This window comes from Bactrocera dorsalis, chromosome 3 (assembly GCF_023373825.1).
Source record: "Bactrocera dorsalis isolate Fly_Bdor chromosome 3, ASM2337382v1, whole genome shotgun sequence".
Classification (NCBI taxonomy): Eukaryota; Metazoa; Arthropoda; class Insecta; order Diptera; family Tephritidae; genus Bactrocera; species Bactrocera dorsalis.
In genome coordinates, this window is record NC_064305.1 from 33,177,633 (window position 1) to 33,194,197 (window position 16,565).

The following is a 16,565-nucleotide window of genomic DNA, read 5'->3' on the forward strand; positions in this document are numbered from 1 at the left end:
CTTAAGAAACGGTCCAGAAACGTTCCTGCGATAAAGTTACTTGTGCTAGTACGCAGCTCTCAAGAAATCTTGTACTAATTTTTAATACTTTTTTTCAATAAAATGTGAATATGGCAAACCTGGTTTTGCGAAGAAACATCAAATCAACAATTGTTTCTTGAAGGAAATTCGAAGTAATCGTCAAATTCATCCTAAATTAGTTGAAATCATTATTATAAAGTATATTCCATTTTGAAATGTTGTATAAAACCAACCAATCATCAACAACATTCCTTAAATCTCAATGAAAATATTTGTGTTACCATACACATACATACATACGCACAAAGTTTGTTTACTTTGTTTATTCTCTCTTGCTCTTCTAATGTGGATCATTCACAATGCGTAACCAGCTGTCAAAATTACTTGAGAAAGAATGTATTTTTGTTCTTGAGCAATTACTTGAGAGCTGCGTACCAACCTTATAACACAACATCGCAGTAGATTAAAAAGTAATGAAATAATAGAAATAAAAGGTACAGTGAACAAAAAACTAACTGGCGCCCAACGCAAGGCTTCTTATAATATCCTTATAAGTGGATTATAATATCCAAGGACATAAAAGAAGGACACTTATCCTACAGGAAAAGGACTACTTCCACTGAGGACAGAAATCTCAAATAAATTAAAAAAAAAATAAATAATATTTGTATGTAAGTACTAATTTAAGATCAATAAAAGTGGTCGTATTGTGTTCAATAAAAAGTTAATAAAGCTCTGAAAAATTTTGTTAAAAAATGAGAGTAATTTACTTATGTGGCATAAAATAAATTTGTTTTAAGTAACAAAAGGAAAAAATATTTTTTTAGTTACAAACTTAATTTTTTTCATTTAAAGGGATAATAGAGCACGTGCTTAAAATTTATTCTTATTAAATATTTTCTTCCAACACGTTTATTTTCTGATGGGAAAGCCAAAAATTTTGTATGTTAAAACTTGTGACATTTTGCATAAAAAATTATAATCCCCGATTTGGCTTGGTAAAAGGGTCTTTTTCATTGCTCACATATCGTTTTAAATAAATTACTTTTTCTCCACTTTTCAAAATAAGCTGGCGTCTTATAAATTAATATCTCGTGATATTTGCTACAAACCACGATTTAAAGTTTATAAAAAGTGAAATTTAAGTGTTTTTAAATATCAACATGAACATTAGCAGGGAACAAGTTGTAGAAATAGTTAACGCTGCTACTGAGCGGACTAGGGAAGCATTTTCCGAGCAGCTTGACCAATTAACCTTACAATTGAATCGATTAGCGCCTCCCACTGTTCAGACTTATGCTCCGGTATCTATCAACCCCTTAGTTGCACAAGATAATGCTAGCTTGGACTTAATTAAGTCGCTTCCAGAATTTAAAGGCGATTCTTCATCATATCCGGCATGGCGCACCGCTGCGCAGTTTGCAATGAATTATTATAAAGAGGGTTCGGAAAAATATTATATTGCAATGGGCATATTTCGAAACAAGATTACTGAATCTGCTAACTCTACTCTTTCATCGTTCAATACAGTTCTTAATTTTCAAGCAATTATTGCGAGGTTAGATCAATCGTACACCGATAAAAGACCATTGTACGTTCTAGAGAACGAACTTAGCGTGTTAAGGCAAGATAGGTTGTCAATTTCTGACTACTATGACAGAGTCGACAAGCAATTAACTCTCATAATTAACAAACAAATAATGACCCATAGTGGTAATAGGGAAATTATTTCAGCTCTTAACGATCGAGCGTGAGAAAACGCCTTGCGTGTGTTCATATCAGGGCTTCGTCGTCCAATGTGCGACATTCTATTTTCGGCAAGGCCAAAGGATCTGTCATCCGCGCTCGCAGTAGCTCAAGAACTCGAAGTAAGTCACATGGGCCATGACTTTGCTAGCGCTTTTGCCGCAGGTAACTCAATAAAGGTAACACCTCATTTTCAACCGATTCATCGGAATACTCATCCAAGTACACGAAATTTTCAAAACGCCAACATTAAACCTACACCAATGGAAACCGACAACAACACCTCTTATTATCATAAACGCTCCTCTCCTCAGAATCATTATTATCCCCATTATCAGCAAAATAAAAATAATGTTCAACAACATCAGTTAATACGAAACGCTCCGCCGCAGCAGCATTTTACAGTTCATCCTCCGGTATTTAAGCGATCACGCGAGCAATCCTCCCCAAATCACACACCCCTAAACAAAATGCAAAAAGTTAACTTCATGCCTGAAAAAGAAATATACGACCAAGAAGATTGGGAAGGGTATAATGAAAATAATTTTCAAGGTGACTGTTTAAGAAATTATGCTGAAAGTTATTGCTTTGATGGTAATACCAATAACGTTGATGTCGATACGCAACAAGTCGAGGAAATTAATTTTTTAAACTAAAGTCGCTCCTGCCGTTTATAACTAAAACTACCAAAAGCGGTCAGGAGCTACGTCTTTTAATTGACACCGGAACTTCTAAGAACTATGTTAAAAATTTTTCGTTTCTGCACGGCATCAAAAGTATCGATAAGCCGTTCAAGTTAAAGTCTATCAATGGGTCGAATTTAATAAATAAAAAATGCCTAATGAATGTTCTCGGTCATACCTCAACGTTTTACTTACTTCCTGACATAGGTGCGTTTGACGGTACCATTGGATACGATTTCCTTAGAGAAATAGAGGCAAATGTTGATGCTGAGAATGGATATGGTTTCAGAAAAAGGGTATAAGAACTTGTCCAGATAAAGTCCATGCAATTTTGAATTATAATCTTCCAAGAACACTGCGTGCGCTGCGATCTTTTCTCGGTCTTTCAGGCTACTATCGTCGTTTTGTAAAAAATTATGCCGATATGGTAAAGCCATTGGCTAAATGAGCAACTGACCCCCCTCTTAATATAATATAACACACCCCACACATACACACCATACTCAACACGACTACACCATCTACATCATCCACACATCATATTCCAAACATCTGTACCACATTCACATCCACACCTCACGCTCAACACACCTACATCATATACACCACACACGAGAACACCGGACACAATGAACAAAAAGGACTGACGGACGGCGCCGAGTCTCTTTTAATATCGGTCCGTGCGCATACCCACTCGCTTGTTTCCAACCGTGCCAACGTTTAAAACCTTTTTTTCATCGAAATCATCAAAGGTGAGTGCCGGTAGTTTAGTGCTATAGCAATTCAAATATGGTCCTTCGAGCCGTACCGGACGGCACCAGTGATAAAGTCAATTAAAAAAAAAAAAAAAAAAAAACAAAGGAAAAAAATAATAATAATAAATAAATAAAAAATTAATCACGGTGACGCGACGCGGCAAATAATAAATAATATCACAAAAAAAAAGTGAAGTGAATAAAAAATGTACATACATCTAAAATAAAAAAAAAAAAAAAAAAAACAAGAACAGAACATTATATGTGCACATAATTGTGATTTAAGAAAAAAAAACCAAAAACCAAAAGGTGAAACATTTGGTCTTCGTAAAAAAAAAAAAGAAAAAAAAAAAAAAAGCCGGTGGTGACAAAGGGAGCAAAACCAAAAGCCCGTTAGTAACAAAGGAAAAAAAAAAACCTGTGAAAACAAAATTTTTATTTAAACACCGGTGGCAACAAAGTGAGAAACAGATCCGTTGGATAATAAAATAAAAAAGTACCGGTAGGATAAAACCTCCGCAAAAAAACAAAAACAAAATTTTTTACCGGTATGCAAAGCAGATCTTGAAAACATATAATATACATACATATTTACATATATACAAACTCTTATATACATAAGTGCAAAATTTGTCAAGACGTACAAAGTGAAGTGGTACAAAATAAAAGTGAGGTGACTAAAAGTGATAAGCATAAAAAACATGCGCACATATAATATACATACATATATGTATGTATGGTGAAACAAAAAAAAAAAAAACGAGAGAAAAGTGAGGTGACAAAGTTGTGCACAAACGAAAACATAAAAAAAAAAAAAAGCAAACAAGCAGAGCGCAGTAACAACAAAGTGAGACATAATTGGAATCTGGACCCACAACCACAACACCGGCAGCAAACGGGCTTGGGGAGGAGAAAAACAGGCACAAACCATCACAAAAAGGCACACGCAATACATACACACATACACACTTACAAGTATTATCCCCAAAAAGCCCCTGGCGGAAATAAAAGTGAGTGGTATCGTTTTCCAACAGTATTGTAGTTTTATACTTTTTATACATAAATGTATGTTTAATATTCAAACAAAAAAAAAAAAAAAATTTCTAAATTACGGTCTGACCAAAATTGCGGTCAAACAAAACCCGTTACCAAACTGTTCGGTATCCGGTTTATTTTCGGGTAGAAACCGCAAACAAAGCAGTTCGGTAACGTATATAGCGGATTATTGATTGCCGGTAAATGCTTACCGGTGTGTTATAACAAGCTGCGGCAGAAAAGAAAAAAAAAACATATGCGCAAATAAAATTGGAGATAACATACATACATACATACATATATGTTACATATATTTCTATATATTTCTACACATTCATTCCAAAGAGCGTAACTTGCTCACTTATTATTCTAACCAACTTGATACATATGCTTAATAATATTCACATCAATATTTTTCAAATACATATACATACATACCTATATCTCAAATTAAAAGATTATTGAATTCTCTCTTCGCGGCTTATTAACACGGCGAACATATACACACACATGTATATACGGCGCAAATATAAAAATATATACATATATACATAAAAACGAGTGAGCTTGAGAGAATTACCGGCGGTCGGTTAATTCTCTTTTCGTGGTTTCTTCGTAGGAAAATATACTTATATATATACATGCGTACATATATATGCACATACGGGCGCATATAAATATATTCAATATACTGAGAAAAAATATCCAATCGAAATTGGGTACAAATTAAATAACAATAAATACATATAACAAAAAAGCATTTTTTGTAAAATCTAAAATTTGTACAAAAGTGTATTGTCACGTATGTATATACGCTAATTGCTTCAAAGTCCACATTGGCATATGCTCCGCGATACCCCTTGGATTTTGGCTAACAAAACCAAGCAGGATTGCGTATAACATATATTCAAAGTCCACATTGGCATATTCTCACAATACCCCTTGATTTTTGATCAACAAAAATAAGCAGGATTCTGTAAAAAACAAAGCGTAATACATATGTACATACATGCATATGTACAAAGTGCAGTGATCTCTAATACGAGCGCTCATTAGCACATAATAAAATATCCACCTATAGGTATACCCTAAAGGACATCTGGACATAAAACATATATAAACAAAATATACACGGAAAAATAAAATACTTATAATAATTTCCGGTCAACAATAGATAATTAAACCAAATTAAAGCGATATTCAGTATACGCGTAATATTTTACTTAATTTGGAAAACTCTTATTAACTTAAAAGAGTTCGCGGTTATAAACACTATAAAATACGAAAAGCGTCTTATCATATTAAGTTCGTTCAAAACTCTTATTTATTTAAGAGTTCACGTCTACTCATATACATATATAAATACATATATAAACGAAATTATTTTTCGAAATCTCGGTATCCAAAAGCCATTGGTTTTATTGATTTTCTTCTATTGAACAATCTTATATACAAAACTTTTTCAAATCAGCTACAAGTCTAGTTTTCACTAAGACGTTTTAATTTATTCTATACATCTTTTAAATGAGCTCAGACTCAAAGGAATCCAAAACAACTCAGTTGCTAAAAATCCCAAAAATGATTTCAGACGAAAAAAGTCCGTGTACACCAGCTGAAGCTACACGCTCAAAGCAAGGTGCTACAAAACTAAAGAGGGGTAAAGATATTTCTTATACAAAATTCATTGCTGAGAGTGACAGTTTGATACGATACTGCACTCGATTTTCATCTTCACCGATTCAAGACAATTCTGAATCGGTCTTAGAAATCAAAAAAGATAATTTAGACAATTTCTGGACACGTCTCCAAGCGGCATATGACGCAATCGTAGAATCTGACGACTCAGATCTACCGGAAAATTTTAAATCCTCGGCATACACCAAGTATGAACACTGCCTAGACCAGTTCGAAGACACAAAGGCAATGATTTCTGATCAACTAAAGCTTTTAAGAGCAATTGCACCTACTCCACAACCGAGAGTAGAGCTGCCACAAAGACAAGCCCAAGAGGCAAGTTCAGGCATTCACCTTAAAGTGCCAGTATGCGACACAGATATATTTCATGGTGGTTATGAACAGTGGCCGTCCTTCCGGGACATGTTTACAGCTGTGTACATAAACCATCCTAAATTATCACAAGCGCAGAAGTTGCATCACCTCAGATACAAAACCAAAGGTCAGGCAGGCGTAATAGTCAAACAGTTCGCTCTCAATGACGAAAATTTCAATTTTGCTTGGGAAGCTCTTAAAGCACGTTACGAAAATGAGAGAATATTGGTCGACAAGCAAGTGACGATACTAATGAATTTACGAAAAATTCAGAAAGAAACCAGCGAAGAATTCATAAAGCTTCAATCCACGGTTTCAAATTGTTTGTCTGTGTTATCAACACAGAATATTCCCACAGATAATTGGGACCCCATTCTGGTAAATATATGCACAGCTGCATTACCAGAAAAATCGTTACTTTTGTGGGAGCAATCGCTCTCATCTCGAAGAAAGTGCCCAACGTGGCAGCAAATGAAAGAATTTCTTACTACCCAATACGAAATTGCAGAAAGGGTAGATAAAAAACTAGTCAGAACGAAAAACGTTCAAAACGACCTCAATAGAAGCTTCAACAGACCCCAAGCAAGTAGCCACAATAACTTAAATATTTTTTGATTTTTTAAGAGCTTGATAACTTTTTTTAAAAAAAAAACGCATAAAATTTGCAAAATCTCATCGGTTCTTTATTTGAAACGTTAGATTTGTTCATGACATTTACTTTTTGAAGATAATTTCATTTAAATGTTGACCGCGGCTGCGTCTTAGGTGGTCCATTCGGAAAGTCCAATTTTGGGCAACTTTTTCGAGCATTTCGGCCGGAATAGCCCGAATTTCTTCGGAAATGTTGTCTTCCAAAGCTAGAATAGTTGCTGGCTTATTTCTGTAGACTTTAGACTTGACGTAGCCCCACAAAAAATAGTCTAAAGGCGTTAAATCGCATGATCTTGGTGGCCAACTTACGGGTCCATTTCTTGAGATGAATTGTTGTCCGAAGTTTTCCCTCAAAATGGCCATAGAATCGCGAGCTGTGTGGCATGTAGCGCCATCTTGTTGAAACCACATGTCAACCAAGTTCAGTTCTTCCATTTTTGGCAACAAAAAGTTTGTTAGCATCGAACGATAGCGATCGCCATTCACCGTAACGTTGCGTCCAACAGCATCTTTGAAAAAATACGGTCCAATGATTCCACCAGCGTACAAACCACACCAAACAGTGCATTTTTCGGGATGCATGGGCAGTTCTTGAACGGCTTCTGGTTGCTCTTCACCCCAAATGCGGCAATTTTGCTTATTTACGTAGCCATTCAACCAGAAATGAGCCTCATCGCTGAACAAAATTAAAGCGCGATAAAACACATTTCGAACCGAACACTGATTTTGGTAATAAAATTCAATGATTTGCAAGCGTTGCTCGTTAGTAAGTCTATTCATGATGAAATGTCAAAGCATACTGAGCATCTTTCTCTTTGACACCATGTCTGAAATCCCACGTGATCTGTCAAATACTAATGCATGAAAATCCTAACCTCAAAAAAATCACCCGTTAGAAGCTTTTTCAGAAATCAATCGTTCTCTTCCGAACAATATAAACAAACGGCATGCGAACTGTGCAGAGGAGGTCACAAATTAAAATTATGCGAAAAATTCAAAAAAATGAATGTTAGCGATCGAAACAATTTCGTAAGATCGAAAAAATTATGTACCAATTGTATGTCGCATGCGCACACGCTTAAAGATTGCGAAAGCAAATTTAATTGCGTTTACTGCCATAAAAGACATCATTCAATGTTACATATAACAAATTTTTCCAGCTCACCCCCAAACAATGCAAACGTAAAACGAGCAACAGGATTAGTTGCCACAACAAATCCTGAAAACTGCCAAGAAGCACCATGCTGCTCAAAGGCGATGAAAACCCAAACGCTACATAGCGAAAACCACAGTAGGGTACTATTACCCACAGCAGTTGTCTCCATCGAACACCGAGGAGAACTGTTCAAACTCAGAGCCTTAATAGACCAAGGATCACAACGATCATTTATAGCGTCTAGGGCTCAAAACAGGCTTCAGTTGCCAACAAAACTGGCCAATTTTGAAATCACGGGAATGGGCGGAAGAGTTGTTCAAAACTCAAATAAAATCTGCCCCATTACCCTCTTTTCCCACAAGGCGGATAAACGCATACAAGCAGAAGCTATTGTCTTACCGCAATTAACCAACATGCTACCAAGCTATCATATAAATAGCAAGCATTGGCAAAAGGTTTCACACCTTAAGTTAGCAGACCCAAACTGCAACACCCCCGCTCAAATAGATCTACTATTAGGCAGCGATCTCATACCACAAATTATTCTCGAAGGTATTGAGAAAATTACCAAAACACTTCTGGCGCAAAATACCATTTTCGGATGGGTCCTAAGCGGACTAGTTGCGGAACCAGTTACAACATTAACAACTCAAGTTGAGGAAGTCTCAAATGAATACCTCAATTCACAATTGAGAAAATTTTGGGAACTAGAAGAACTCCCCCCCATATCAGTCACAACCCCTGAAGATCAGTATTGTGAGGATTTTTACAAAGACACAACTACTAGATCAGAAAATGGTCGGTACGTCGTACGACTACCACTTAAGCAACAATTTCCTAACACACTCGCCTTAGGTCACTCTCGCACCTCTGCAATACAGCAGTTTCTAAGTATGGAAAGAAACCTACTTAAAAAAGGTGAACTCAAACCAGAATATGATGGTGTGTTGGAAGAATACCTCCATTTAGATCACATGGAGGAAGTAAGCCCATGCGAAAAAATTATCAATGGCAAATACTATTCATTTTACTTGCCACATCATGCGGTAGTAAAGCCAGATAAAAAAACAACTAAAGTAAGAGTTGTCTTCAACGCCTCAAGATCCACTAGCTCGGGGAATTCCCTAAACGATATCCTGTTTACGGGACCCACGCTTCAACCCGATTTAGTGCTGCTTATTCTAAACTGGCGTATATTCAAATACGTATTCAACGGGGACGTCGAGAAAATGTATAGACAAATAGTCGTACATAAAGACGATCAAGATTTTCAGCGAATTATTTTCCGAAAATGCCCCAATAGTCCACTACGCGACTACAAGCTAAAAACAGTGACCTTTGGCGTTAACTGTGCCCCATACTTAGCCATTCGAACACTCCACGAATTGGCTGAAAACACCAAGTCCGAATTTCCTCTGGCGACCCAGGTGTTAAAATCACAAACGTATGTAGACGATATTCTGTCTGGAAGTCACAGTCTTCCACAAGCATACGAATCACTATCACAAGTAATCCAAGCCCTCAAATCCGCAGGGTTTCCATTAAAAAAGATTACGGCAAATCACCCAACTATATTAAAAAATATACCAAAAGAAAATTTGTTGGACACTAATTTCCTTATTTTCGAAAAGGAAAGTACAACAAAAACACTAGGCATCCAATGGAATGCGATATCGGACCAGTTCTCATACACGACAGAGTCCATAGCCGCATTATCAGCCATAACGAAAAGACAGATTTTATCCTCGGTGGCAAAACTTTTCGACCCCGCAGGATGGCTTTCGCCAATTATGATCCAAGCGAAAATCTTAATACAAGAATTATGGCTAGATGGAACCGACTGGGACGAACAAGTGAAACCTCTTCGCTTAGAAAAATGGTCCCAGTTCGCAAAAAATCTGAATGACATTTCTCAGATACAAATTCCACGATGGGTAAACTATTCCCCCGAACACAAAGTCGAATTACATGGCTTTTGTGACGCCTCAGAAAAGGCATACTGCGCTACTATCTATGTGCGCACGCAAAGTGATACCACGACCACAAGCCACTTATTAGTAGCAAAAGCAAAGGTGGCACCTTTAAAAACTATAAGTCTCCCACGACTTGAGTTATGTGGCGCACTACTACTTTCAAAATTAGTAGCCATGGTGCAAATGCATTTAAATATGACAAAATGCAAACTATATATGTGGTCCGATTCAGAAATTGTACTAGCCTGGTTGGAAAAACCACCACATGCATGGAAGACGTATATTTCTAACCGAACGTCTCAAATTCTTGACCTAGTGGGATCAGCCACTTGGCGTCACGTAGCCAGTGCTGACAATCCTGCCGATCTAGGTACAAGAGGGTGCAAGCCACTGCACCTTGCCACTACCACCCTCTGGTGGAATGGCCCCCGATGGTTGATAGAATCTCCTGATTCTTGGCCACAATCCCCCATGCGCAACATTATCGCCCAGAAGGTCGAAAAATCGCCACCTTTCACACATTATTGGATGATGCCGACATCCTTGAACGATTTTCCTCGTTTCCAAAAGCGCTCAGAGTAGTCGCTTATATGTTCAAATTCATAGAACAACTCAAAAGCAAAGTTAAGGGATCACATAATTTCCCATGCAACACAGTGACGCACCTAGAGTTACAAAAGGCAAAGGTCGCACTAATAACATATACACAAACGCGCTATTTCAGCCGCGATATATCACTACTAAGAGAATCGAAGCCGATTGACAAAAAGAGCTCACTCTTAGTCCTCAACCCATTTCTGGACACGAAAGGTCTGCTTCGTGCCAATGGTCGGCTTGCTAATTCGAGCCTAACATATAACGAACGCCATCCCATAATAATCCCAGAGAGGTCACCATTTGCCACACTGTTCCTCCACTACATCCACATCTTAATGCTACACGCCGAACATCGTCTCATGCAACAGATGGTACGCCAGGAGTATTATATCCCCCGTCTTAAGCCGCAAATCAAGAAGTGCATCTTCACATGCAAGATTTGCACTATGCACAAACAGAAGATGCGAACGCAGATTATGGCAGCACTTCCACCGGAACGCTGCAATTTCGCTCTGCCTTTCACCACAACAGGTGTTGATTTTGCTGGGCCTTTCCAAGTAAAGGCATCCATGTTAAGGTCTCCCACTCTCATGAAAGGCTATGTGGCTGTCTTTGTATGTTTCACGACAAAGGCAGTACATCTTGAGCTATGTAGTAATCTGACGACGGATGCTTTTCTCGCGGCATTTGCTCGCTTCGTCGCTCGACGTGGCTACCCATCAAAGATCATGAGCGACAATGGCAAAACGTTCATTGGAGCTCAACGAGCCACCGAAAAGCAATTTGTGGATTTCCTAAAACAAGTGTCACCCGACATCGTACAAAAGTACGCCCCTCAAGGTATCAACTGGCAATTTATACCCCCAAGCGCTCCTCATATGGGCGGTTTATGGGAATCAGCTGTGAAAAGCTTCAAATCCCATTTCAAACGGGTAGCTGGAAATTATAAATTCAATTACGAAGAGTTCACGACGTTATTAAATCGAATTGAAGCCGTTCTTAATTCACGGCCACTTACAGTACTATCGCAAGACCCCTCCGATTTCACCGCCTTAACTCCAGGGCATTTTCTAAAAGGAACACCCATCCTGGCCATTCCTGAGCCAGGCGTGGAGTCGCTATCCCTATTAAATCGATGGGAACGAATTAAAATTCTCCATCATGATTTCAGCCGCCGATGGAAGGACGAATATATAAAGGATCTCCACAAAAGATACCGCTGGAAGACTCCTGAACAGGCGCCTCAACTTGGAGACTGTGTCCTCATCCACGATGATTGTCTACCCCCAACCGAGTGGCGGCTTGGCCGCATTGAAAAGCTTCATTATGGCTCCGACGGTCACATCCGGGTCGTGGATCTCCGTACGCAAAACGGAACATTAACCAGACCGCTCGTGAAGCTGTGCTTTTTACCGACTACCGACGACCGCGAATCGGAAAAACGAAAAAACCAAACCGATAATATCGCGATATAATAAAATCACAAAATTTAACAGTAATACGAGAAATACGCCAATATCGACCGTCAAAAATAACAAACCGTCAAAGACAACAATGAAAACTAACGAAAAATGGTCGATCAATACGACGACCCATTCATACCACATATCGTGGCATGATTGTCCATATCAATTCATATGACAAATATGTATAACTAACCATCTCCTTTACCACAGATCACCATGGAGGTAGATACGTCAGCCGCAACCCCATCAACCGCTCGGGCTACCAATGCGCCACGCACCGGGCCTACACCCGCGCCCCGTACTGTGGCCACAACAACACCGGCAAGTGCACCGGCAACAACGCCGGCACCTGTACCGGCAGCCGCGCCTGCAGCGGTACTTACACCCGCACCTCGTGGTAGCACCCGACCATCAGCGACTACATCGAGGACTTCGGAGACCCGTCGAATAAGGTGTCCCATCTGTCGACGCCCTCATCGTCTCCACCATTGTGGAATATTTCGGGGTATGCGGCCTTTGCAACGGCAGCAAGTTGCTCAGGTTCATGGGCATTGCCTAAACTGCCAGTCGCACACTCATGCAACTACAGAGTGTGATTCCCGTGGGCTGTGCCAAATGTGCCACCGACCGCACCACACGCTACTACACCGCAGCTCGTCACGCGAGGTGAATCGGCCACCCATCCATCGCGGCCGCATACCCCGATTCCAACCCTCAGTTCGTGCCGCACCCCAGCGGAGCGGAACATCATTGCGGCGTCGACAGCCGGGGTCACCATCTCGTCGAGCAACGGGTCTGAGCAGCGTTGTAGCAACGCTGCAACAGCTGCAGCGCCTTTTAGGCTAAACAGTCGTTTAGGGGGGCCGGGATGGCTAAATGAGCAACTGACCCCCCTCTTAATATAATATAACACACCCCACACATACACACCATACTCAACACGACTACACCATCTACATCATCCACATATCATATTCCAAACATCTGTACCACATTCACATCCACACCTCACGCTCAACACACCTACATCATATACACCACACACGAGAACACCGGACACAATGAACAAAAAGGACTGACGGACGGCGCCGAGGCTCTTTTAATATCGGTCCGTGCGCATACCCACTCGCTTGTTTCCAACCGTGCCAACGTTTAAAACCTTTTTTTTCATCGAAATCATCAAAGGTGAGTGCCGGTAGTTTAGTGCTATAGCAATTCAATTAGCCATTAACCAAATATCTTCGTGGCGAGAATGGGCATGTAGGAGCAAAAAGTCGAAAAATGTTGAAATAACACTTGATTACGAGGCGCTAAGCGCCTTTGAAAAGGTGAAGCGAGTGTTAGCTTCCGAAGATGTCCTTCTTCAATATCCAAATTACAACCAACCTTTCGAATTGACAACGGACGCCTCGTCAACCGCCTTAGGTGCAGTTTTGTGTCAAAATTCCCGCCCCATTACAATGATTTCAAGAACTCTTTCTGCTACAGAACAAAATTACGCCACAAATGAACGCGAATTGCTTGCTATCGTATAGGCTTTGAAAACGTTGCGACATTATCTCTACGGAGTAAAAAATATAGAAATTTTTACCGACCACCAACCCCTTATTTTTTCAATATCCGAAAAAAATCCAAACAGTAAAATAAAGAGTTTCATATAATTCCTGCTGTTCCCTAATACAACGCGCTATTTCAAGCAAGGTGGAGTGAAACCTTTCCACTTGGCCGTTGCTTTCGCTGTGAAGTGTGGGTATGAAGAATTGATCAATAGAAAAGTGATCTCTCAGTAGTGTTTTTATTAGATTAGAGTGGAAAGCCTTTTCGTTGTCAGATACAATGGTTTTTGTATTCTTAAACAATAATAAAATTTGTAGAAGAGCATCTTTGACATCAACAGTGGATCTTGATGCGATTGGCTTCACGACGGCAAATTTAGAAAATTTATAGAGGAATTTTCGCCAAACTTCCACTATAAACCAGGAAAAGAGAATAAGGTAGCTGACGCGCTCTCTAGGCAGTAAGTTAATAACTTAGAAGAATCTGAAACAAATAAAACCGCTCATAGTGAAGAGTCATCTAGTAACATTATAAAAACCATAAAGCAACCCATTAATCAATTCAAGAATCAGCTCATTTTAACTAAATCGAATACCTTTAGTAAAACCACTAAAATTTTGTTTAAAAAATTTATTCGATACACAATTTTTTTTAACACTGTCGAGCAATTAATACACTGCCTAAAATCTTCAATAAATTATAACGTAACAAATGGAATTCATTGTGACCTTCCTACTTTAGCGAAAATACAGAACCTCATATTATCTAAATTTCCAGGTGTAAAATTTGTTCACATAGAATTACTCGTTATTGATCTGACAAACAAGGATGACCAACTGGAAACAGTCGCTACTGAGCATAATCGAGCACACCGCTGCTTATCTGAAAACTTTAATCAAATTTCCAAAGAATATTACTTTCCGAATTTAAAACAAATGTTAAAAAATCTAATCGCAAATTGTAAGATTTGTTTGGAGAATAAGTACCAGCGCAAACCACCAGACCCTGGCATTGGCAAAACGCCTATCCCAAACTTCCCGGGGGAAATCCTCCATTTAGACATTTTTATTATCACCAAACAAAATTTTTTAACATGCGTCGACAAATTTTCTAAATTTGCCGTCGTGAAGCCAATCGCATCAAGATCCACTGTTGATGTCAAAGATGCTCTTCTACAAATTTTATTATTGTTCAAGAATACAAAAACCATTGTATCTGACAACGAAAAGGCTTTCCACTCTAATCTAATAAAAACACTACTGAGAGATCACTTTTCTATTGATCAATTCTTCATACCCACACTTCACAGCGAAAGCAACGGCCAAGTGGAAAGGTTTCACTCCGCCTTGCTTGAAATAGCGCGTTGTATTAGGGAACAGCAGGAATTATATGAAACTATTGACCTAATTTTACCAGCAACCCACAAATACAATCACAGCATTCACTCTGTCATAAACGCTAAGCCTATGGACGTGTTTCATAATCATCCGGCTGAAATTTTAAATGCTGTTAGAAGAAGGTTAGCAAAAGCTCAGGAAAAAACTCTTAAAAGACATAACGCAAAGAAAACACCCAAAACATACGAAGTTGGAGAAAATTTTTTTTTGAGAAGAAACAAACGATTAGGTAATAAATTTGATAAAATTTTTATAGAAAAAGTTGTCGAAAGAGATCTCGGTACTGCAGTTATGATCGAACGGAAAAGAATCCACAAAAGCAATTTGCGATAATCCTCGTTAAAGATTTCCTGATGAAATTAAGTTTAAATAATGAACTAAATTAAAATAACATGTTTTAAGCCACATAAAATTAGCAAACTAATTGAATTAAAAGAACATATTTTTTTGATCTTGAATTATTACCATTTCATTAAAAAGAACTTGTAAACTAAACCTAGCTCTAAGGTACTGCAATTGTAAAAACAAAAATTTTGATTTGTCACCATAGAATTATTTACCAATTCATTAAAACAACTTGTAAAGTAAACTTAGTTCTAAGCTACTAGAATTGTAAAAACAAACAAAACCATGTGACCTGCTTCCACTATCACGCCGATTTCGAGATTCAAAATGACCTTATCGAAACGGGGACGTTCGAGCTTAACAAGGGGAGTAGTTAAGGTATCAAAAGTGCAACTGTTGGTCAACAGAGGGTTAACAAAATATAACACCAATCATTGTCCTATAATTTGAGTTGATCCAATTCTTGCACTCAAGTTTTGCCAAAGTACCCGATATGTATTCTTGAACAATAATAAAATTTGTAGAAGAGCATCTTTGACATCAACAGTGGATCTTGATGCGATTGGCTTCACGACGGCAAATTTAGAAAATTTATAGAGGAATTTTCGCCAAACTTCCACTATAAACCAGGAAAAGAGAATTAGGTAGCTGACGCGCTCTCTAGGCAGTACGTTAATAACTTAGAAGAATCTGAAACAAATAAAACCGCTCATAGTGAAGAATAATCTAGTAACATTATAAAAACCATAAAGCAACCCATTAATCAATTCAAGAATCAGCTCATTTTAACTAAATCGAATACCTTTAGTAAAACCACTAAAATTTTGTTTAAAAAATTTATTCGATACACAATTTTTTTTAACACTGTCGAGCAATTAATACACTGCCTAAAATCTTCAATAAATTATAACGTAACAAATGGAATTCATTGTGACCTTCCTACTTTAGCGAAAATACAGAACCTCATATTATCTAAATTTCCAGGTGTAAAATTTGTTCACACAGAATTACTCGTTATTGATCTGACAAACAAGGATGACCAACTGGAAACAGTCGCTACTGAGCATAATCGAGCACACCGCTGCTTATCTGAAAACTTTAATCAAATTTCCAAAGAATATTACTTTCCGAATT